This window comes from Crinia signifera, chromosome 1 (genome assembly GCF_055691185.1).
Source record: "Crinia signifera chromosome 1, ASM5569118v1, whole genome shotgun sequence".
Taxonomy (NCBI): Eukaryota; Metazoa; Chordata; class Amphibia; order Anura; family Myobatrachidae; genus Crinia; species Crinia signifera.
In genome coordinates this window covers 380,480,150-380,502,699 of record NC_139217.1, presented here as the reverse complement: position 1 = coordinate 380,502,699, position 22,550 = coordinate 380,480,150, and the positions used below count along the sequence as shown (strand labels likewise).

The 22,550-nt window shown below is 46.0% G+C and overlaps 1 protein-coding gene across 4 annotated transcripts in view; it reads left to right on the top strand.

The window, feature by feature from the left end:
• The window catches only part of KSR2 (kinase suppressor of ras 2), a 435,191-nt gene that overhangs the window by 374,086 nt on the left and 38,555 nt on the right, over positions 1 to 22,550 (top strand). The window lies entirely within an intron of this gene.

Below are 22,550 nucleotides of genomic sequence, written 5' to 3'. Positions count from 1 at the left end.
CCCGTCAGGGTCAAAATCCCGACATTCAAAATCCCGACAGGGTCAAAATCCCGACATATAGAATGTACAGGTGAAACAGTCAACATGACTTTCGGTCGACAGGTGCGAGGTCGACATGGGTTTTTCACCGTTTTTTGACCCGAATGTCGACACAGTCGACATGGACACAGTTGCAAGTGAACCGCAGCCTCTCGCATCACTCGCTTCGCTCGCAATGCTTCGGGCGCGGTGCCTCGCTGCGCTCGGCACACTATATTACTCTCCCACCACACCGTAGTGGATGGTAGGGCATGAAATACCGCCTGTCGGCACATGTCGGTTCAAAAAAACTGAAAAAAACCCATGTCGACCTCGCACCTGTCGCCCGAAAGTCATGTAGACTGTTTCACTTGTACATTCTATATGTCGGGATTTTGACCCTGTCGGGATTTTGAATGTCGGGATTTTGACCCTGTCGGGATTTTAAATGTCGGGATTTTGTCCATGTCGGGATTTTGTCCATGTCGGGATTTTGTCCTTGTCTGTATTTTGACCCATTCGGGATTTTGACCCTGTCAGGATTTTGACCGTCGGGATTTTGACTGCATCCCAGATAAATAGATAGATATAACTCTTAATCATTTTAACTACAAGGTACTCATGTAGTCAGTTTTGGTATGTGCTAACATTAAATGCAGAGCCACTAAGTGACTTTATCACACAGTAATGTACTAAAATAACAAATGGAAAAAGAACAGTTTACTAAAATTCTCACATGTTGCCCGGCTTCACAACTATCCACAAGCCTTTCCTTCTCTGAGCTTAACAGTAATAATAGTACTCATAAGAGAGCTCATTTAGGGCGGGATGTATTAAAATACATCGCCGCCCTTCGCGCCCCCCCCCGCCACGATGCCGCCGCATATGTACTAACATATGCGGCTGGCATCGCGATGCGGTGACGGAGGCCCCCCGCGATACCTGTACTGTGGTCTGCGGGGGGTCTCCGTCACCTCCCAGCCGGCTTCTGCAGTTTTCACGCCGGGGACAGCTAAGCAAGCTGTCCCCGGCGCTTCCTCCTCCCCCTGCAGCCGGAAGGACGTCCGGCTGCGTTGCTAGGGGGAGGAAGGGCTTACCTTCCGGGGTCCAGGAGGACCTGCAAGAAGGTAAGCCCAAGGGAGGGGGGAAAGGGGGGGTCGGCGAGGCGGCGGGGTTGCGGCGACGCGGCGGGCGGCGAAAAGAAGCCCATAGGCTTCTATAGGGTATCGCCACCCAAAGGTGGCGATGCCCTGCCCTGCGGTGACGTGGCGAACGGGTTTTAGTACATAGGAAAATGCGGTAAAACGGGGGTTTTACCGCATTTTCCCTTTAGTACATCTCGCCCTTATACATTTATAATCACATGCACAGTACACTCAATGCGCAAAAAGTGGATTTTACACGGATTATACTGTGCTGTTCCAATGCTGGGGGAAATCAACTTTTTTATAATTAAAAAAAATATATATGTCACGGCTAAAGGGCTGGATGGAGTCGTGTGGTGCACAGGAACTGGAGACGGACCAGGAGGAGTAGGATTGAAACGTGCCGGTTTAATAACGGATTTCATAAATGATAAACTTCACTCAAATACTTCTTTAAGTGACAGTTGGATAACTTAAATAGAGTCCAGCACAATACTAATAACGGGCAGGTAAATCTGGAAACGTATACTTGATGAGCCAGAGTACATAGAGGAAGATCCGGAAAGAGGTTGATTTGATGATAGAAGAAATGGATCCGGATGACTGAAAGATGATGGAATGAATGAGTTGAATGAAGAAGGACAGCGGAAAGCTGAGCAGGGTAATTCTGGGACACAAGCAGGAACAAGCACTAGGTAGGACTTGCAGCATTGGTGTCAGGAGAAAACTTCCTTGTAGAAAGATGCAGGGAGCAAGGCACCAGAGTCAGGAGAGAAAGAGCCAGGATCCAGGAAACAGCTAGGAGTTGTGAATGACTCCAAAGACTCATTGCACTGACACTGAACAGCCTAGGCAGATCCCCTATATCCCCAGGGGGCGGCTGCCATTGGCTGACAGCGCAGGAAGAGGAGGGAACCTCCACTCTGGGCCAATCTGTCTCCTGCCCTCAACCAAGATGGCGACGCCGGCCTCCCCTGCTGCCATCCCTACCTGGAGCTGCCCCTACTCGCACGCCGCAGCCTGGGACCTGCACACGCTAGCCGGCGGCGGGCGCGGACGGGTGAGTACTGTACCCGCCGCGCTCCGTCGCGGCTACGTGTGACAGTACCCCCCCTTTTCAGGGTGACCCCAGGGCGCCTATGGGCCTTGTGAGGATTTCTCTGAAGAAATTGCTTTATCAGCTTCGGAGCGTGAAGATCAATGGAATCCACCCAAGAGTTCTCTTCGGGACCAAACCCAACCCATTCCACCAGATACTGGGTACGAGATTTGCGGCAGCGAGAGTCTATAATGCGTCTTACCTCGAATTCAGCCCCACTCTCGGAGTTAATCTTGGGCGGTTTGGGAATCCTATTTTGATAAGAGTTCAACCTTAAAGGCTTGAGGAGGGACACATGGAAGGAATTCGAAATCCTTAGGGAAGGAGGAAGTTGAAGTCTATAAGCGACCGGATTAATGACTTGGATGATAGGGTATGGCCCAATGAACCGAGGAGCCAGCTTCATAGAGGGCAGACGGAGGCGTATATGGCGGGTAGACAGCCATACCCGGTCTCCGACTTTCAATCGGGGCGCTGCCCTTCTTTTTCTGTCTGCCATCCTCTTGTATCGGGCGGAAGATTTAAGAAGAGCGGTGTGGACTTCTGACCAGATTTTAGCAAAGCGTTGTAATGAAGTGGTTGCTGCAGGAACTTCGGAAGAGGATAATTCTGAGAAATCCGGAGACCGTGGATGTTTGCCGAATACTGTAAAGAAGGGAGTGGTTCCGGAGGAAGAGTGATAGGAGTTGTTATGCATATATTCTGCCCACGGGAGAAGATCCACCCAGTCATCTTGGGAAGACGAGACAAACAGTCGGATAAAGGCCTCCAAGTCTTGATTCACCCGTTCTGTCTGGCCGTTGGTCTGGGGGTGAAAGGCAGTGGAAAACTTGAGTTTGACCTGTACCGCGGCACAGAGAGCTCTCCAGAACTTTGCAACGAACTGTACTCCGCGGTCGGATACAATCTCTTTGGGCAGTCCGTGGAGTTTAAAAATGGTTGAGATAAACAGCTGGGCCAGTACTGGAGCAGAGGGGAGACCTTTTAGTGGGAAAAAATGGACCATTTTAGAGAATCGGTCAACCACTACCCAGATTGCAGTATGACCTTTTGAGGGAGGTAGTTCACAAATGAAGTCCATTGACAGATGGGTCCATGGTTCTGTGGGAATGGTTAGAGGGCGGAGAGGACCAGCGGGAGTTGTTCTGGGCACCTTATGCTGAGCACATCTCACACAAGAGGCGACGAAGTTGGTTACGTCGTGGCGGATGGTTGGCCACCAATAAGAACGTGACAGGAACATCAAGGTCTTTTGTGCTCCTGCGTGCCCTGCGAAGCGGGAAGAATGTGCCCATGTCAATATTTTCTTGCGGAGTTCGGGGGGAACAAACGTTTTACCTGGAGGAGGAGATGGCTGTATGGTTACTTGGGCGAAGACCACCGGATCGAGGATTGGACGAGGAGGTGTCTCTAGGTCAGAAGTCGTCTCAAAGGAGCGGGATAGAGCGTCCGCCTTAGTATTCGTGGTTCCAGGTCGGAATTTAATTTGGAAATCAAAGCGTTCAAAAAACATCGCCCAACGGGCTTGGCGGGCAGTAAGGCACTGAGCCTGTTTAAGAAAGGACAGATTTTTGTGGTCTGAATACACGGTGATCTTATGCCGTGCCCCCTCCAGAAGGTATCGCCACTCCTCTAACGCAGCCTTGACTGCAAGCAACTCCTGTTCCCCGATGGGGTAATTCCTCTCTGCCGGAAGGAATTTTTTGGAGAGGAAGGCACAAGGGTGTAATTCTTGATCCTCACCTTTTTGTGACAAGATGGCCCCGATCCCTTCCGAGGATGCGTCCACCTCGAGAATGAAGGGCCTGTCGAGGTCTGGTTGGAGGAGGATTGGTGCCGTCACGAATGCTCTTTTTAACTGCTGGAAGGCAGAGGATGCTTCGGGCGACCATCGGCTTGGATCAGCTCCTTTGCAAGTGAGAGCAGTGAGGGGAGCAGCGATAGTAGAGAAGTTCCGGATAAATCGCCGGTAATAGTTTGAGAACCCTAGGAATCTCTGAATTCCTTTGAGCGTTGTGGGGGCTGCCCAGTCTTGGATGGCTCTCACCTTCTCTGGGTCCATCTCTATCCCAGTGGCGGAGAGAATGTGACCCAAGAATGGAATGGACGTGACCTCAAAAACGCACTTCTCCAACTTACAGAACAGTTGATTTTGGCGAAGACGTCGTAGGACTTCGGACACTGTCTGTCTGTGAAGTTGAAGATTTGGAGAGAAGATGAGTATATCGTCTAGATAGACTACGATGGAGTGGTACAGCAAGTCCCGAAAGATATCATTTACAAACTGTTGGAAGACGGCGGGGGCGTTACAAAGGCCGAAGGGCATCACCAGGTATTCATAGTGACCGTCGCGCGTATTAAAAGCCGTCTTCCACTCGTCACCTGGACGGATCCGGATCAAATTGTAGGCCCCTCGCAGGTCCAATTTAGTAAAGATTGCCGCCCCTCTGATCTTGTCGAATAGTTCTGCGATAAGGGGTAAGGGATAGCGGTTTTTAATGGTGATGTCGTTCAGGCCCCTATAGTCGATACATGGCCGAAGACCGCCATCCTTCTTTTTCACAAAGAAAAACCCGGCCCCGGCCGGAGAAGTAGATGGTCGAATGAAACCTTTGTTTAAGTTCTCTTGAATGTACGAGGACATGGCCTCAGTCTCGGGTAGCGACAGAGGATAGATGCGGCCACGAGGAGGGAATTTCCCGGCCACCAGTTCTATCGGGCAGTCCCAAGGACGGTGAGGAGGCAGGGTGTCGGCACCTCCTTTACTGAAGACATCTGTAAATGAACGGTATGGTGCGGGTATAGACAAGGGTGGAGCTGAAGAGGATGAAGGACAGTTATCCTCATGTTGTGGATGGGTCTGGTAGACCGGAAGGATCTGAGGAATGCAGGTAGACTGGCAATCTGTTCCCCAGGCCTTGACCTCCATATTGGTCCAATCGATGTGTGGGTTATGTTTAGAGAGCCAGGGAAGGCCCAGGACCATTGGATGTGAGGACTGTGGAAGAATGAAGAATTCAAGGGTCTCTTGATGTAGAGCTCCTATGAGCAGTGTCACCGGGGTGGTCTGATGGGTGATTTGTCCACTACGAATTCGACTCCCATCCACTGCAGTGAGGACCAGCGAATGATCCAGGGGTTGCACCGGCAGGGCATGTTGGGTGACAAAAGAAGACGAAAGGAAATTTCCCGCTGCCCCAGAGTCCAATAGGGCCTGAACTCTTTTTCTCCCTTGGGGACACACAAGGGTAACCGGAATGGTGGAATCAGAAGAAGAGGGAGATGGAAGCAAGACTCCTAATCGGACCTCCCTCGTGGAGATTAGGAGCGGTCGTTTCCCGGCCGCAGCGGGCAGGAAGCCAACAGGTGAGCTGAGGAGCCACAGTACATGCACAGATTCTCTCGCCGTCTTCGGGACTTCTCTTCGAGAGAAAGACGAGAGCGGTTGATTTGCATGGGCTCATCTGTTGACACCGCAGGAGGCGGGGTTGGTCTGGAAGCGGGTGCGACATTGGAAGGGAATCGAGGGCGAAGGCGATCAGAGCGATTCCTCTCAAGTTGGCGTTCTTGGAGTCGCAGATCGACCTTGTTACATAATGAAATGAGTTCAGCCAGGGTGGAAGGAGAATCGCGAGTTGCTAACTCGTCCTTGATGCGGCCGGCTAGGCCGTTCCAGAAGGCAGAGACGAGAGCCTCTTCGTTCCATCTGAGTTCGGAAGCCAGGGTTTGAAATTGCACAACATATTGTCCCACTGGGCGACTGCCCTGACGAATTCTTAGGATCTCCGTGGCTGCGGAGGACACTCTGCCAGGCTCGTCGAAGATGCGACGGAAGGAAGCCACAAATTCTTCATAGTTGTTGAGGATGGGATCCGCACGCTCCCAGAGGGGGGACACCCACTCCAGGGCTGGGCCCGCCAGTAGGGACACGATGTAAGCCACCCGAGTCTTGGGAGAGGGGAAATTGGAAGGCTGGAGGGTAAAATGGACGTCACATTGATTCAGGAATCCTCGACACCCCCTTGGGGACCCGTCATATTTACTGGGGGTTGACAGCTGCAGATGGTGAGGAGCAGCTGGCCCCGGAGAAGCAGCAGAGGCCGAAGCTCCGGAGGTAGGTGCTGCCGAAACTGAGGGAGCCGCCTGAGGTGGTGACAAGGTCTGGAGGAATTGAGCCACTTGACGCTGGGTAGCCTCTACTTGTTCCAAGCGAGCCATGATGCCTTGAAGAACATCCGTCATGGAGGCCTGTGCTTCACCCGATTCCATCGGGTCAGTGCAAACTGTCACGGCTAAAGGGCTGGATGGAGTCGTGTGGTGCACAGGAACTGGAGACGGACCAGGAGGAGTAGGATTGAAACGTGCCGGTTTAATAACGGATTTCATAAATGATAAACTTCACTCAAATACTTCTTTAAGTGACAGTTGGATAACTTAAATAGAGTCCAGCACAATACTAATAACGGGCAGGTAAATCTGGAAACGTATACTTGATGAGCCAGAGTACATAGAGGAAGATCCGGAAAGAGGTTGATTTGATGATAGAAGAAATGGATCCGGATGACTGAAAGATGATGGAATGAATGAGTTGAATGAAGAAGGACAGCGGAAAGCTGAGCAGGGTAATTCTGGGACACAAGCAGGAACAAGCACTAGGTAGGACTTGCAGCATTGGTGTCAGGAGAAAACTTCCTTGTAGAAAGATGCAGGGAGCAAGGCACCAGAGTCAGGAGAGAAAGAGCCAGGATCCAGGAAACAGCTAGGAGTTGTGAATGACTCCAAAGACTCATTGCACTGACACTGAACAGCCTAGGCAGATCCCCTATATCCCCAGGGGGCGGCTGCCATTGGCTGACAGCGCAGGAAGAGGAGGGAACCTCCACTCTGGGCCAATCTGTCTCCTGCCCTCAACCAAGATGGCGACGCCGGCCTCCCCTGCTGCCATCCCTACCTGGAGCTGCCCCTACTCGCACGCCGCAGCCTGGGACCTGCACACGCTAGCCGGCGGCGGGCGCGGACGGGTGAGTACTGTACCCGCCGCGCTCCGTCGCGGCTACGTGTGACAATATATGATTTCTGACTGCAAAAGTCTATGTTACAACTGGTCATCATCATCAACATCAGTAGCATCATTGTGTACAGTACCTTTACTCCTTGGATAAAGTACTCACAATTGGAACCCCTTTTCATCACTTATTAAATAACCTGTTTTCAGGCCTTAACACAGTGAAACCATGATAAGTCTCAGACCTATTTGTTACTTGGTGTCACAAACCCAGAACATCAATTTGAAAATGCTAATGAACCAGCTTGGGACCCCACTATAATGTCATTTTGCAGAAATGGATACTAAAATTACCTCTTATTACATTGATCTTCTTGTATTAATGAATACCAACAACTCTCAGCCACCGGACCGGAGGTATTAGGATATTACATTACACTGTGGTGTACCTTCCATCTGGGTGACTGAATTTAATTGGAGAATTGTTCACGCCATAAGAATATTCAGAAGTGGGCAGTGCCCATCTTTGATATTCAAAATACGATATCGCTAAACAGATTAAGGGCCAGATTCTCTAAGCTTCAAAAGTGATAAAATGGAGAGTGATAAACAGCCAGCCAATCAGCACTTGTCTGACATTTTTCAAACACAGTCTGTGACATGGCAGGTACGAGCTGATTGGCTGGCTGTTTATCACTCTCCATTTTATCACTTTTGAAGCATAGAGAATCTGGCCCAAAAACTGAATTTTTTTCCTAATAGAGGTCAAATTATTTGTATGTGATTGATAGATTTTTTAAACATTTTAAGTGTTCCAAGAAACACTCTTCGATGTACAGACCTTGTTGTGGGTCTAGTTTTGCCACGCCCTGATGAAGTCGTTCTGACGAAACGTGTTAGGTTGTGTGTTAAATAAAGAACTTAGCCTACGTTTTACGTTTTACGCTGAGCTGTCCCGGCACGAGGGGAGGAGGAGGTGCCCAGGGAGGTGACTGAGACCCCCTGGACACCACATTACAGGTATCGCTGGGGGCCTCCGTCACCGCAGTGCAATACTAGCCGCATTTGTTGATACATATGCGCTATCATGACGGCAGCGGGATGGCGACGGGCGGCGATGTATATTAATACATCCCGCCCACAGTCTGTGACATGGCAGGTAGGAGCTGATTGGCTGGATGTTTATCACTCTCCATTTTATCACTTTTGAAGTTTAGTGCATCTGGCCCATAGATAGATAGATAGATAGATAGATAGATAGATAGATAGATAGATAGATAGATAGATAGATAGATAGATAACACTAGAAAGTGTTGGTACTTCATTAATGCAAAAAGATTATTATAATTATATGTAATTTTAGTATTATTTCTTCAAACTGACATTACAGTACAGTGGATCATATAATGGTTCTGCTTAGCTCAGTCTCAGTGGGAGAAGAGAATCCCGGTCTGACCAAGTAGTGTCTGCTTTACATACTGTATTACTTTTACATTTACTATCACTGGTTGTCACAGAGATTGTTGCCTAGCAACTTTTTCAAGCTATTTCAGTTGGATCAACTCTTACACATAGGTGGTCAGTTCACAAATTTTAATTTGTTATTGTAAAAAATCCATTATAGTAAAATGTTGCATCGCTACGAGGGCTGCTTTAATTACAGTATAAAGAAAAACAAACACGGTATACATGTGTGTGTGAAATCTACAATATAGTGTACAGTACTTGATGGGAGAAAATGCTCCTTTTTATTATCCTTATGGGGGAACACAAGGGTTCGTCGGGCTGTACAAAGTGCACACAAAAGTACAGTCTAAACATAACAGGACTTTAAGGGCATACAAAAGTACAATAGTAGTCACTAAAACCAGAAACCCAGTGCTGGTTCTACCCATGCCCCAGGTGATGGTCGCAGCAGCCAGGCTCAGAGCTACTAACTATAAAATATTAAAAGAAGAGTAAATGATGCACATGTAAGTTAAGGAAGAGTACACAAGGCAAGAAGGCTGTGCGCATATCATGATGGTACACCTGAATTACCACAATATCTCGGATAACTGGGCTAGAGTGGCATTCACCTATAGCAGCAATCTTTCCCATAGAGATCAATTTTCTCACAAGTACTTGGTACCCCTAGGACTTAAACCCAATGTAGTAGGGGCCTATGATGGAAACTGGGTGGCAACAAAAAAAGAGTAGCTGCATTAGGTCAGTGGTAAGTACTGTACCTAGAGTCTGTAACTGGTTCAGATCATTAGTGGCCGGTAAATGAACAGGTGTAGATGGTCATCCAAGAATGCTGGAATATAGAAAGCTGGGATGATGTATATGGAACAGAGGCAGACTCTGGGAGAACTGTACTAAGACAGGCAATATAGTGTCAGAAATACATAAGGTAAATGCTGGTATAGGAGAGTAACAAAATGCTGGTAGAATTCAGATTAAATTCCAAGGCACTGATAGCTAAGAGGTGAGGTCACTGCAGACAAAGCCAGGCCTCAGCACAGACCGAACTGCAGTACGGATGTTCCAATTCAAAAGAAGAGAATGTAGGGCATGTGAAGGGTCAGGGCAAGGATGCAATAACCTGCAGAGAGGCACTGCCATGCCTGCCCTTTTTACTTCCCTAGCAGCCAATAACCTCCAGTATAGCAATCAAGCCCCCAGAAGCTAATTGGTCGCCTGCTAAAAATTAGTGGAACGTCTAAGCAGTGAGCAGCAGAGAGAGATCCCGGGTGTCAGTGAGGTGGAAGTGTTAATGTGAAACATTGCGGCTATTGTGGCGGCTAACAACAGATACATCATAGAAGTGGAAGCAACATGAATTGGAGGTGGCATGTGGGGTTTAAAGAGCGGGAGGAGCCATTTAGTCGATTTGAGGGACAAAAAGGATTGTAATGCTGTCAGTGGATAGTGGAATGTGAAGGAGGTGAGGGGACTTGGTAGGGTGGGAAGATGATAAACTTGGTTTTATTTACTAAGATGGGAGTTCTCTTTCAGATAGGATGCTGCTATGTGCAACCAATTGGATTCTATCTATTATATTGTAGAAGGTGCTAAATAAATAATAAGTAGATATTTGCCCATAGCATCATCTCATTTTAAATAGAATTCCCATCTTTGTAAATAAACCCCTCAGTGTTATACATGTTTAGTTTATAACCATCCAGGAGAAAACAGGGGTGATATTGAAAATCAGAAAAAGGTAGAAGTACATAGGGAGAAAATGTTCAGGTAAGAAAAGAACCCAGGCAAAGATCCAGCTGAGCTCCCAGCTGCCCTGTCAGCACCCTCCCCCTGCCAATGGTGGGGGGACACCTGCAAATACCTTCAGGGTGTCAGTCACCCTGCGAGCAGCGAGCAAAGGCTAGACTTCACTCACTGCCTTCGGTAAGACGGCTGGCGCATGCGCACGGCATACCATGCACATACATGATCATTTGATAATCCCTTGGGCAGAGAATTTGCAGCCCGGCGAAGGAGTTTGAATCAGGCCCTAAGTTTCTCTCTGACTGGCATTTCAGGCTGCTGCCAGTTTCCTAAGTTGAGTGCATTTTTCCTCCCACCATAAATACTAGATGGGCTGCCAGTGTGCAAACATGCAAGAGCTGAAACAGCCACAGCAAAACTAAAGGTGCCCATACACTGAGGGGATTTGGTCCGATTTTGGCCGACTGCGACCAATCGGCCTTTTAAATCGGACCAAATTGCCTCTTCCTGACATGCAGTCGGGTCCGATGCCCGGTCCCGTGCGCATCGGACCCAACCAGGTGGTTGGACCGGCTGGCCCTTCGACCTCCAGTTCTGGGAACCCCCTCCAGGCAGCGAGGCGGGCAGGAAGCAGGGACGCATGCGATCCATCATAACGGATCACATGCGTCCCCGGGTGTCCAAACACTGCTGCGAGACATCGCAGCAGTGTATGGGCACCTTAAGAGTTATTTCAGTTCAGCTGATTCATTATCACCTGGCTTGTGCCCTTCTACACTAACTTATGTTGTGATAAGAGACAAGAGAGTGCACTGAGTTAGGTGAATAGTCACTAGTGGGCAGTGTCACATAGACCAGGAGGAGATGCTCAACAGTGATCAGCATTTTCTGTGGGGTGGAGAGGACAAAAGCCAGACTAAAGTGGGCCCAGGAGGAAGTTGGAGGAAATAAAAGGTGTGGGGTAAAACAATTAATTTACAGTGAATGTAATGTTAGCTTTAGCTTTCATTGTATAATGTGCGCCAGACAGATAAAACATAAATACTGTTTGGTAGCTGGGGTGTAAACCAAACACTGCACCTACAGTAGGTGCAATTCTTGCAAATAAGCTATACTGTATACTGTATATTTACCTGAAACATTTTTGTACTTTTTTCCTGAAACTTCTTGTCTTACTGTTCATCATCAGTGGCTTAACTAGAGTTTTTGTGCCCCTTGCCAATAAAAACATTTCCCAACACATTAATTATAATCTTTTTTACCTGTATGCTCGTTAGCGGGGGGTTTTATGCTCATCGAGGTAGCGGTAGCGGTTATGTGTGCTAATGATCTCAGGAAGACACATAGAAGACTAATAACATTCTCGTTAAGCCATTTAATTGCTTAAACACATTTCTCCTCATTTATCCATGACATAAAGCTCCAGGGATTATAGCAACTTCTCATTCCACAAAGACACGGATAATCAAACAAGTGATCTGCAGTATCAAGGTTCCTAGAAGCTACAGGCCTCAGACTCATCCAGCCATTTCTGGATGAGCCACACTGGTCCAGCTATGCCCGCCCCCTTCCTCCCATTCTATATACAGCAGCCAATAGGCTCTGTGTATAGTCTTGCCAATGTGAGCCAGTGCGTCGCTGACTGTTTCTCCTCGCTGCTGCTGTTCTGCCTCCAGTTATTTATTTTCAGTGCGCCCCACAGACCTTGCCGTCTCTTGCTCCCCCAGGCTGCCGTGGGGTCTGCAGCATGATAGGTACGCCACTGTGAAACATCTTGACCTATTGTACTGAAATGCCTTGTCCTATTGTAGCGCAACATCTGATCCTATTGTTCTGAAACATCTTGTCCTTTTGTCCTGAAACATCTTTGTTTAGTATCCTGAGACATCTTGACCTATTGTACTGAAATGCCTTGTCCTATTGTCCTGAAACACCTTGTCCTATTGTCCTGAAACACCATGTCCTATTGTCATGAAAATCTTGTCATGTTGTCCAGAAATGCCCTATACCATTGTCCTGGAATGCCTTGTCTTATTGTCCTGAAGTGTCTTGTCTTATTTACCTGAAACATCCTATTGTCCTAAAACCACGTATGCCGCTGCTAGAGAATCAGCGAATATGAAATCTCATTGTCACGTTTTATATCTCTCCACTCCGCAGCTCCGCATTTCTGCCTGATATAAAAGACACCATTATAACCCAATGAAGGTTATAAGTTAAATGGCTATGAAACCCAGTCCTCTGTGTGTGAAGCTTTGTCACTAACTGCTATTAAGTTTAATGGCCTGACTTCTTACCTCCCACTGCCATTTAAATTCTTCCCCTCACTCCTGATGAACTGTCACTGTGAGAATGGAAATCGTCTACTGAGTATTATCTCTGTGTATATCAATATGTATGCTATGCATAATCTATCTAAAAATATATGCAATACCTACAGTATATTGATAGTATATATATATCTTCTGAATAGAGTTATGAATTCTTTCAGCAGGATCTTAATACCAGCAATATTCCCAGCACTGTCTCAGATCTCCAGAACCTCATAATTACTAGTTGCTGTAATATTATTCCACACTATACCCCACATTTCCCCATGCAAGCTGACCTATAACAGCAGGCTTTTAGTACTATTGTTTCATCTTTATACTTATAGTACATCACTGTTAGCAAGGTTAAAAAAAAAAGAGAATGAAAAAATAATTTGTCTTATAATTCCTTTATTGCTTGGAGATAACCGTAGGAATTCCAGTGACTGTCCTCAGATCCTTATTTCTGGTCTTCTTTATACTGGATTCCAGTCCTCGTTGGCCAAAGAGATGAGCAGTGGGAGGAGCAGAGAACTGGGCAGACCAGTAACAAGCATATAAAGACTCAAAGAAGCTCAGTAAGACTCTGAGGAGAGACACTGAGGAATCCTAAAAAAATTATATATTAAAGAGCGTTTTCAGTAAACGAGGGTATTATCCTTGGGTCTGCTTGATTCAAGAAGCACACCACATGGTACCGGAGGATAGAGATTCCTTTCAAGGAGGCATTGTTTTACTGTTTCAGGTGAGCTCAGATAAAGAAGGAATTCTCCTTCATTTGTGACTTATATAAGATCTGAAAAAAGGAATAAAATCCAGTGCTTGGTTTTCCCCTCAATTGTATTTGTTCATATTTGGGTAGGGGTGGTGTCCCTAGGTGGGTTCTAGCTGCTGAATTAATGAAACACAGGGTATATATCTGCAAGGCCGCTTAGAGGGGGGGGGGGGGGGGTATTAATTGCCCAGGCTTTACAGTGTTTTTCAACCCCTCTTTAACATTTTAGGGCGTGGCTTCATTGTGGGAGGTGACCACGCCTCCTGCAATTAGGCCACACCCCTGGAAATTTTTACCGGGGCCCGGCATACCTCTTGGCTGCCCATATCTGTTGGTTAGTACATCTGTCTATTCTTCCCTAACACAAAGCAGCTAGCACTAGTCACTTGGAACCAACTCCTTCATCTGAAGAGGTGGAATAGGATAAGGGGCATATGGCAGAGTACAGTAAAGTTAGGCTTATATAATTATGACTGAGTTAGATATGGACACATGTATTGCCTGTTAGCAGCTGTATCTGTAGCAGATGTTGGATGGCCGGTGTAAATACATGCACTGAGGATGATGATGACAACAGCAGCCAGAGCCACTAGCTGCTGTATCTGCTTTCTATGGTTTGGTTGTTACCAGCTAATAGTAACTAATTAGTGTGGCTGCTACGTTAAGTACAGTCACAGCCTTCTATTAACACTGTTAGAATAACATGTTTACATTTCATTTCAATTAATTTTATTGAAATGAACTTGTATTTTGTAATAGATTTTGTATTTTATATTGTAAATGTAACTTATCCATTTATTATCCATACACTGTTGTGTAAATGTATGTATATACTGTATGTATTTGGAACTATTTGGGGACATTATGTATATTGCACGATGGCCTTTGGCATGCACTGGTCTGGCAGTAAGAGAGTTAAAAAAAAGTATAATGTATAAAGGCAGCAGAAATGTTGTGTGTGGGAGGGGGCCACAATTTCCCTTTCTGGCATAGGGCACCAAAATGTCTATTTATGACACTGCCCTTATGCTATGATCATATTTCATGTACCAATTCAGAAATGTGAAATATTGGAGATATGTATTTAAGGGGCATTTGATTAGGAAACCAGGCAGCAGATCGGCCGGATACGTCACTCTAAGCATGGCAGCTGCTTCAAGAATGTCCTCCAGCAGTCGCCAGGGGGCGTTTTTGACATCAGAGGAGACCATGTAAGAGCCCAGCCAGGGGGTTGTCGCATGTAATACAACCAGCCAGGCAAGTAGTCAGAGTAGCAGTATGAATATATTTGAATAGCTGTTTAATACCATTCAGCTATTTACACTTGAGTTGATAAGGAATCTTCTCATTCCGCGAAGACAAGGGAAATCAAACAAGGGATTTGCAGAAACATGGCTTCTATTAGCTACAGACCTCAGGCTCATCCAGCCATATACACACACTGCTCCAGCTATGCCCGCCCCCATCCGCCTATTCTATACACAGCAGCCAATAGGCTCTGTGTATAGTCTCGGCAGTGTGAGCCAGCATGCCACCACTGCTGACTGTTTCTCCTTGCTGCTGCTATTGAAACTTGCATCTTACCGAGTTCTTGTGACGCTGCCCCTGCGAATATATCCCCCACCACCGTTTCCCCTCGCAAACATGCGAGAGGATGTGTAACGAAGACACATCCCCTCGCATGTGCCCGCAGCAGGAGAAATCATTCAATGGTAGCCAACCATCGAATGATTGCTCTGGGACGAAGATAGGGCAGGCGGCTGACTTCATGTGACGTCAGCCGCCCGTCCCCGGTAGACTTCGTCCCACCTGCATTACCATGGGAACGCCCAGTGATTTCATGGGGATGCCCATAAAACACTGGGCAATACCATGTCCCAGTGATGCCACATTTACGTTGTACATTGTAAATCCCTGAGACCGCTCGCAAACCCTGACCATCAGGGCAGGGGCTGAATTCGGTTCACTAAGAGTGATCCAGAATCGGCCTTATGATGTAGAATCTGCAGTACTGGCAGTAAGAGAGTTAAAAAAAAAGTATAATGTATAAAGGCAGCAGAAATGTATCAAATTGTTATATTTGTTTGCATTCAGACACATACAGTTATGGCTTTTTATGTTCATTAAAAAGCCACAACGTCCTAATATAAAACAGACTCGGCTATTATTCATGATAATGCTTTTTTTTTTTATAAATAATGCAGTAAGTAAACTTAATATTTAACTGTGAACATTATGCACAATAATTAGATGGTTGGATTATTTGTAATCCACAAATTATTTGTAGGTTTTAAGTCAATTCCAGCAAAACACAAACCCGTAACCTAGTGTCCACACCTCTAAAATTTGGTCATACCCGTATAGTACCTGGGCCCGCGTCAATAGACTTGATCTTTTTAAAATGAGCTTACCCATATTTTAGTGATAACTCCAACAAATAGTTTATCTGACAAGTGAGAGGTATCTGAATTATGGCTGCTACAGGGCTTTGGATAAGGATAGCACCCATACTCACCTACTTTTCTGCCCCTCCTTTAGCAGAGGGCAGCGTAGTAGGCAGAGAAAGGGCATGGCTGGGTAGGAAGATGGGGTGTGGCTCCATTGTCATGTTGTCGTAGCACTGCCCACCACTATACATTGCTGAAAACCAGAAGCTGTGTAGCTGGTTCCATTCTTCCCTCCACCTGCCTGTCCGTCCTTGTGCCACATCCACCAATGTCCTCCATCGTCTGTCCGTCTATGCACCCAACTACCCATGTTCTGTATTCAATGACTTGGGGGGCTTCTAAAACTTTGCTGAGGGGCCCTCAAGATTTGTTACGCCCCTGGGGGGGTACTAGTTGTAGGAGTGTCCCGGGCAGCTGTACCTGAAACACCACCCACATAATATTTATTAGGCATTACAGCGTGTTGTATAATATATAATGTGCATCACAGTGTGTGACATAATGTGCAATGGGCATCATGGTGTGTGGCATAATGTGCAATGGCCATAACGATGTGTGGCATAATGTGAAATGGGCATCATGATGTGTAGCATAATGTGTAATGGGCATCACCGTGTGAGGCATAATGGGCATCATGGTCTGTGGTTTAATGAGCATCATGGTCTGAGGCATAACGTGTAAGGGGCATCACGGTGTGAGGCGCAGTGTGTAATGGGCATCACAATGTGAGGTGCAATGTGTAATGGGCATCACAGTGTAAGTTGTAACGTGTAATGGGCATCACAGTGTGAGGCGCAATGTGTAATGGGCATTATGGTGTGTGGCATAACGTGTAATGAGCATTATGGCATGTGCTATACTATGTAATGACTGTGTGATGTGTAATAAGCATTACTGTGTACATTTTTGGATTTCTCAAGCTCTGGCATAATGTGTAATGGGCATTACGGTGTATCACATTATGTGGAATGGGCATTACTGTGTGTAGCATGTGTGATGGGCCTTATGGTGTGTGTCATTATGTGGAATGGGCAAGATGCTGGGTGGCATTATGTGGAATGGGCATTGATGTGTGTTGCATTATGTGTGATCGGATTTACTATGCATGGCATTATGTGTAATGGGCATTACTGTGCATGGCATTATGTGGAATGGGCATTACAGTGTGTGGCATTATGTATAATGGGCATTACAGTGTAAATTTTTGCTGCACGCCTTCGAGTTCATATACATAAATAAGTCACCTTCTATTTAGTTTGCATTGATGCCCAGGAGGTGGTGATGGACACGCCCAGGAGGCGGTGATGGGCACGCCTTTCCAATGGTGCACCCCCTAAGAAAATGGGCTGCTCACTCCTATGGGTGTAGACATCTGTATTGTGCAAAGCATGTTTTATATATCCCCAGAATGACACAGAACTTCAGAGCTCACAGCAGTGTAGCTACAGTCTATTTTGTCCCATTTGTAGAGAAGCATGAGTGAGCAATGAAAAAATAACTGGGTGTTAGGAGATCTGCTATACTGTGCAGGAGTTATGGTACAATATGTGGGAGAAAGGTTACAGAGCTCTATTCATCTTATGATTCATATGCAGTAGTCAAAAAAAAAAAAGTTTTTAGCACAATTATTTATTTATTTACAGTTTCTAATATAGCGCAGCATATTCCGTTGCGCTTTACAATTGGAAACAACAGTGATTAAACAAACTGGGTAGAAACAAACTGACATAGAGGTAATAGGGCCCTGCTCGCAAGCTTACAATCTATAGATAAAGCACAATATAAAACCGTGACAAAACGAGGAGAACTAGCAAAAAATTACAACTAGCCATAATTACCCACTATTTGCTTTGGTGATGAAGTTAAAAAAAAAACATTAGTCCATCAAGTTCAATTTGTTCTTCTGTAGTGCACAGCCTATATTTATAAATGTATAAATGACCCAGGTGAAGTTACTACCTATCTGTTTTAAAACAGAATTCCCGATTACCCAATATGGCTGTCCTATTTCTCTCTGGGACCACTATTATCCATTAATTAATGGTTATAACCCTGGATACTTTTTTTCTGATAAAAATAAATCTAACCCTTTTTTAAATGTACTGTATCAATTGAGTCTGCCATCACAACCTTCGATACTTGTTTCCTGGCAGGGCGCCCAGTACACATTTAGTGTACTGGGCTATTCTCCGTAGTGAAATCGCATCGCATTGAATCGCACATCGTCTATAGTGCCGTGCGATGCAATGTGATGCGATGTCCACAGGAGTGCTTATACAATGAAATACAATGAAATATCGCATGGGATCGGAGGGCACGGGATCAGAGGGCACCATACAGGGTGCGAACCGATGCGATATTTCATTGTACAGGCACCCATGCGATGAGATGTGATGGGTGCTTACTATTGAAAGTTTTGCCATATTTTTTTTGCATCACCTCCACTATCCACGCCACCCCGAAGCGTGGCGAGCGAGGTGATGCAAAAAAAAATGGCAAAACTTTCAATAGTAAGCACCCATCACATCTCATCGCATGGGTGCCTGTGCAATGAAATATCGCATCACATCACATAAGATCAACTCCACGCCGACGTGGATAGTGGGGGTATGAAAAGGTCGGAGGACGTGTTCCGCCCCCCTTCTGTGCTAGCGGAAGGAATTCTTGGTCTTGGAAAAAGCGTATTGCCTCCTCCTCCGTCTGAGGCAAACTAAAGATGCTGAATGATCCAGCCATTTCCAAAACTTTCACTAATTCAGCAATAACAGCAATAATTAACCAGCAGCTCCAATAGTGTCAGAAAATCACCTCAGAATGATTTCTGAGAGAATCTGACAGGGGGCGGGAATGACAGGGAGCAGGAACGCATGCCACTATAACATCATGCGATGCGATTTTAGTACGTTACCGTACATACTGAAATTGGGCACCCTGCTAGGAAACAAGTACCCAACCTTCTTGTCACACATTTGCAGAGAGCGCAACAGAAGCCTTGATGCTTACCTGTCTGGATGCGCTGTTTGTTGCTGGTCGGGAATGGCGGCTGGCTGGCTCCGGGGGGGGCGGGGGATGGAGGCACACATCTGTCATCCGGTGGGTCTGGTGGAGTCCTCTCAGTTGACCTGACCAGTGAGATGCTTCTTTTACCTCTGGACAGCCACCTTCCCTGTGGAGCCAATCAGTGAGTTCCCACAGGTATATCTTGAATCCCCTTGGGAATTCCTCTGGGTATTCTTCCTTCATGCACAGGACATTGCTGTGCGTCATCAGTTATCGTGCCTTTCCCTGCATTTCTGTCTCCACGGTTCCTATATCCTTGAGTATCAGGATTCCAGCTACCGCTTCTGCTAAGTCCTTGGTTGCTGCTCAGAAGTCACCCGGAGTTCCCAGATAAGTTACAAGCTTAAGTTATTTACTGGAGTTTCCAGTTTCTGTTCTGTTATTCCTGGATACTAGTCTTAGATGTTTACTGGAGTTCCCGGTTCCAGTTCAGTTATTACCAGAGTCCGCGGTTCCAGTTCTGTTATACCCGGAGTTCCTGGATACTAGTCATAGTTATTTACCAGCATCCCCAGTTCCAGTTCAGTTATTTACTGGAGTCCCCGGTTCCTGTTCCCCTCTCGTCGGAAATACTGGATACAAGCCTTAGTTATTTCCCAAAGTCCCTAGTTCTGTTATTCCTGGAGATTCAGGATAGTAGTTTTAGTCTTAGTTATTTACCAGAGTCCCTGGTTCCAGATCAGTTATGTACTGGAGTCCCCGGTTCCAGTTCCATTATACCTGGAGTTCCCGGACACAAGGCTTAGTTATTTCCCGGAGTCCCCGGTTCTAATTTTGTTATTCCTGCATGCTAGTTTTAGTTATTTACCAGAGTTCCCGGGAGTCCCTGGCTCGAATTCCATTGTACCCGGAGTACCTGGATACCAGCCGTATTTACTGGAGTCCACGATTCCAGTTCTATTATTCCTGGACTTCCTATATACTAGTCTTAGTTTTTTAGCAGAGTCCCCCGGTTCTAGTTCATTTTTCTGCTTGTCCCTATTTCATTGCCATTTAATTTGCCGAGTTGTCTGTGAAAGTCTCAAGCAGGAGGCGGTGACCTGCTCGTGGGGGTCCCTGGGGAAGACTGCTGATGGGATAGACTCCGTGCCCCTGCTAGGGATTCTAGTTCTCTGCTGCAGCCCCATTTATGGAAAGGCAATACATCCAGCCCACTGCATTCATATTCTCATCCATCCAAGCTGCTCTGAGTTCTATACCAAAGCTGGACCCATCAAGTGTGACACTTCTCTGTATTCCAAATCCAAGCTATCCTTACTGTAAAGAAACCATACCTTCGCGGGTTAAGAAACTTCCTCTCCTCTAACCTTAGGGGGTGACCACGTGTCCTGTGTACAGATCGATTGGTAAACAGTTGATCTGACAGTTCTCTGTATTGACCCTTGATACATTTGTATATATTAATCATATCCCCTCTCAGACGCCTCTATTCTAATGTTAACATGCCTAACCTGGTAAGCCTTTCCTCCAATGACTAGACCCTTATAATCTTTTATGTTGCTCTTCTCTGAACATTTTCAAGTTCCATAATGTATTTTTATGGAGTGGTGCAGAGAACTGTACACTGTCTTCCAGATGAGGCCGCACCAATGATTTATAAAGTGGTAAGATTACAGTTATCCCTTGCCTCTATTCCTTCTTTTTATGCATGCTAATACAGGGGCAGATGTATTAAGCCTGGTCAAGAGATATAAGTGGAATGTGATAACGCACCAGCCAGTAAACTCATAACTTTCATTTTCCAAACAAACCTGATGCGTTATCACCTTCTACTTTATCTCCATCTATACTTGGTCTAATTGCGCTAACCTTTCATAATCTCTTCTACTGTGTCACAATTTGGAAATACCTAAACAACCCTATGGGGTATATACAGTTATTGTCAGCGTGAACCTATTAAGTTCTGTATCATGCATGCTTTTAGCCATGACGATGGTGCTCTTTTCCCCACAGCCTCAGGAGATGAGTGCTAAGTCAGTGGTAAAATACACCTTCTTAGATTTAAGGCTTTCATCTAAAGTGATAAACAGACCTCTCTCTTCTTTCTCACTGGAATAGAGGTTTTGTGATTTGACCACGTGTGTTTTAATCTCTGCAACTAGGGAAAAATCATTGTAATAGTGTAGTTTCACGGCGACACTACCTGCAGATCGCATCGTATGCAATGCGATTTAGCACACCCCCACTATCCACGCCAGCCCGAAACGTGATGAGCGCCACGATCCCCACAATCCACGTCGGCGTGGAGTTCACTTTATAAAGTGTGGCGAGCCCGAAGCGTGGTGAGTGCAGTGGAAAATGAGCCCTAAGTGTGGCGAGGGGATGCGGATTACTTGACGTGTATTACTTGTATTACTTGGCGTGTTTTCTGCATCCCGCTCGCCGCGCTTCCGGGCTAGGTGGCTCACTGCGCTCACCACACTTTACAATATCAACTCCACGCCGACGTAGATAGTGGGGGTATGAACAGGTCAGGGGGAAAAAACGATGCGATCCAATAAAATAAGCAAAGTCTAAATATTCAAACTCTACATTAGTATAATAGTATAATATTACAGGGAGATGTTTATACAAGTATCTTGGATTAACATGTTTTACAGTATATGATTCCACCTACAAATTTGTTCTAATAAACAGATACATGACTAATCTTCAGCTTCTTTTCTCCAAGTGATTGCCAGTAGTTTTTCCAATATATCCATCCTTGCAGATAATGGCATAAACTCTGATCCACTGTCCCAAGGTACCCACATTATTAAAATGATGTACAGTATATCAGTCCTATTCCGCTGCATATTAATTACACAAATGTTGTAAAAACATTAGTAATTAAATGAGCATATGCAGTAAGGTAATGTTTCTCAGGCTGTGTGAATAACAGAATTATTCATATGAAGTGTTATGTTCACAGCACACAGTAGCCATTAACTTGAAGAGCTCTAGAATCAATTTGGACTTCTATAAATATACATATGACACTGTTACCATTTTCTGGGCTAACCGTACTTTATATTTGACCTGTTACCAGGCCTATGGGCTTCTCTCCGCAGCACTGTGTGAGTGATTCATCACGGATCCCTCCCAGCATGCCCTGCGGCCTGCGCTGTCACTCTGTGCATGTGCAGAGGGACTTCCGGGTTTCCAGGGACGGCACCGCACCGTAAAGGACAGCTCTTATATGTGAGTGCATATGCGATTTGTAAGAATGTGGTAGCCGGCGGATAGGCACGAAAACGGGCGGCGGATGTTAGAAAATCCCGCTCAAGCTCTGTTATATATAAAGGGGTAGTTTTAGTAAAGCTTCTGAAACAGGCAACAGCAGTTGTTGCCCATAGCAACCAACCACATTGCAAGAATTTAGTGATTGTAGATCAAGTGTGGGGTTGGTATTTCATTGTTCTTTTTTATCAAGTACAGGTTCAGGTTCAGCAGCTAAATACAGCCAAAATTATTGGGGGTGCCGGACAGTTTCCCGACAGTCG